The sequence below is a fragment of the Sapajus apella genome, unplaced genomic scaffold, assembly GCF_009761245.1.
Source record: "Sapajus apella isolate SASKATOON/1434 unplaced genomic scaffold, GSC_monkey_1.0 scaffold103, whole genome shotgun sequence".
Taxonomy (NCBI): domain Eukaryota; kingdom Metazoa; phylum Chordata; class Mammalia; order Primates; family Cebidae; genus Sapajus; species Sapajus apella.
Window position 1 is genome coordinate 3,614,707 of NW_022437043.1, and position 3,535 is coordinate 3,618,241.

Consider the following 3,535-nt stretch of genomic DNA (forward strand, 5'->3'; position numbering starts at 1 on the left):
GCAACAAAAGGCCTGTTCATGGAGGGAATTTTTGAGCAAAGCTCAGAATGAAGTGAGGAAGTAAACCATGTTCATATTTACAGGTTAGAGCCTTCCAGACAGAGGGAATAGCAGGTATAAAGGCCCTGAGGAATGAGCACATTTAGCATGCTAGAGGAACAGTAAAAAGGCCCGTGTGGTTACAGAGAGTGAAAAGATGATAGAGATGTAGGTGAGATAACTAGTGAATATCCTTTAGACAGAGAAAACATAAAGGGGAACCAGTTTATACCAAACTTAGCAAGCTGAAGTCAAAAGGAACTGAGGCTTTTTTGATGGAGCATGAACTCTCCAGTCCACTATAATAGTCATCTAATCAGTGTTTGTGTGTCATCTGCTTGGCTCTGTAACGGGTATTGTGGTTTTTAGCTCCCCTCCCCCCTCTCCCCCTCCCCCTCCCCCTCTCCTCTTCTCTTTTCTCTCTTCTCTTCTTCTTCCTTTATTTTTTAAGAGATTGGGTCTTGCTCTGTCACCCAGGCTGGAGTGCAGTGGCACGATCATGGCTCACTGCAGACTTGAACTCCTGAGCTCAAGGATCCTACTGCCTCAGCCTCTGGAGTATAATTTCCTCTTGAAAGGTTTACTTTCTAAATTTTTACAAAGAGCGTGTTTTTTTGTTTGTTTGGTTTTGTTTTACAATGAGAACAACAAAAATGAAATTGGTTTTGAAAGAATTGACTGAAAGTCTACTCAAAGAGGAAAAGACAATTTAGGATTCCACGCCACCTTGGCCAACAAAACTCCTTGAAAATAAAGGTGGTTGGAGATGTCGTTGTTCTTTTCAACAGCAAGGCAGCCAGAAAATGAGGCGGAGAGGCCACAGGTGCTGCTGGCAAACAGCCTCCAGCTGTCAGTGCCCACAGGGGCTGCCTCAGCTGCAGAGAATCATCCCCCAGAGGCCATGTCCCTGCCCAGGGTGGTCATGTCCAGCTGAAGCTGGAGGCGTCTCCTTGTAGCTTAGCATATGCCCTTTTGAGTCAAGCGGCCACCACGTCTCAAGGAAAGCAACACATGTCGCAGGAGATTTAACAGGCCCAAAGACCAAGAGGCACAAATAACAGCCAGTTTTCAAAACTGTCAAAAGGCAAGCTGATCCTCTCACACTCCTGGCTCAAGATTCTTCCATTGTGAAATTCTTCCATCTATTTGTGTCTGAAATAAAACGCAAACTCTTCCAGAGCTTACAAAGTCGTGCATGATCCGGACCCCGCTTACCTCTGTGGTTTCATCTCTTCCTATTCTCCCTCTTGCCTACCAGGACCTTTCCATCCTGAAGATATTTGTTGTTGTTTTTTTTCCACCTGTTGCAGGTTGGGTTCTCCTAGAAATAGACCCTGAGGCAGGGTTTAGCATGCAGGCTATTCATGAAGGGGTCAACACCCATGGAAGTAGGGAGTTCAAGCAGATGTGGGCGGAGGGAGAAGTCCAAGCTGCAGTGCCAGCCCAGGTGACCTGATGAGGCACTCTGGAGTTAGAATGGCCCTTCAGGACTGTTCCGAGTTGAAACAAGATGACGAGACCTATACGCCTGCCTCTGTCAGTCACTGGGGATGGACCACCCTGGTCAGGGCCATGGCCTCCGGGGTGGTGATTCTCTGCAGCCGAGGCAGCCCCTGTAGGCACCGACAGCTGGAGGCTGTTTGCTGGCAGCACTCCCAGCAGCTGGGGCAATAAGACCTTCCCTAAAAGGAGTGTTATAGGCTGAATTGTCAGCCCCAAAAAATGATACGATGAAGTCCTAACCTCCAGTACCAGGGCTTCCCAGGAGATCAGTCAAGGCCTTCATTGGGACCAGTAGTTCAACCTCTCCCTCTATCCAGTCGTGTTTCCATCTCTTTCTTTTTACAGGTACTGGCTCCAAGAGCACTTCCTAATAAACACTTTATATGGGGGTTAGGACTTCAACTTATCAGGCTACCCAGGAAAGAAATATCATCCTCACTAGCCAGTTGGAATGGTACAGTTAAAATATCTAGTAAATTTCAGTCAATTGGGTACATTTTTCTATGCTTGTTGTTTTGTTCACTACACAGCTGATATAAAAGGAATGAAGTCCTTTCCCACTATCCAAATATGATGCCACGTTAGTAAGAGATTTCAATGTTTCTCCTTTTATAGGACTTCACAATGGAAGTTCTTTGAGAAGAGATTTTTTGGTGGTATTTAAAAGGATGACTACAAAGAATGACAGTGGTGTTTTTACACATATCTAGGGTGCCATGTGTTCTAGTTTGCCTGGGCAAGACCTGATTTATGCCTTCGTTCCAGCATAATTGTTATTAGCATACTTTTCACACTCAGAAGTACCCCTTCTGGTGGTGATAGATTATATGGTGACCTTACAAATCCCAGATAGAATTTAAATGTCCAAAATGAGTGTTGTGTTTCAGAATAGTCACCTTGAAAGTAGAAATAGTCTTTACAGAGGTGATCAAGTTAAAATGAGTTCATTAGAATGGGCGTAATCCAATATGACTGATGTATTTATTTAAAAAAGGGAAATTTGAACACAGACGTACAGAGTAAAGATGATGCGAAAAGGCACAGAAAGAACACCATGTGAAGACAGGAAAGTCCAAGGAGTACAGAAGACTGCCGGCAACCCACCAGAGGCTAGGAGGGAGGCAGGGAACAGATTCTCCCTCACAGCCTTCAGAATAAACCAACCCTGCCAACACCTTGATCTTGGACTTCTACCCTCCAGAACTGTGAGACAATACATTTCTGTTATTTTAAGCCATGCAGTGTGTGGTAATTTTTTACTGCAGCCTCCGGAAAGGAATCCAGGGAGCTCTGGGCAGCACATTACAGTGAATACCTCATCTTACACATTCCCATATGCTCTATGGAGATGATATGCTGAGTGTTTTTTTTTTAAACTACTCTCTTTCATCTCTCTTGGTCATTCTAGTGATTGTCTGTTTCTGCTGAAGTGGTGCAGTAGGATTGATGCCGCCTAGATTCTGTCAGTCACCCTGATACTAGAACTGTATGCTCCCTGGGCCAGATGTTCTACCTTTTTCTGTTAGCAAATTACTGTATCTCCAGTCTGGCATGTAATAGTTGCTCAGTGAAACTGTGTTTGTGAACAAATAAGTCAATTAATGAATGTTGAATATTCATGTACATGTAAACACTCGATAATGAATATTCATGTACATGTGAACACTAGATGATGTCTGAAAGTCAGCTAAGGGGTTGCTTTGTGGAACTGGGCCGGAATCAGACCTAGAAGAAGCACATCAAGTTTAGAAGCTGACAACAGAAAGATATCTGCCCTACAATAGCAATGGCAGGGACCAGAAATGAGCCGAGGAAGCTTGAAACCAGACTACATAAAAGGCAATTTTAAAAAGAGTCAGATCAAAGCAATGACTGAGAAGCAGGTGTGAGGAAGAACATGAGGATCTGGAAATACACAGATACCAGAGAGCAGGGCGTCAGGAGTCTCACTCAGGCAGGTAACAGAGGCTTGTGTTTTCCAACATAAAGAAGT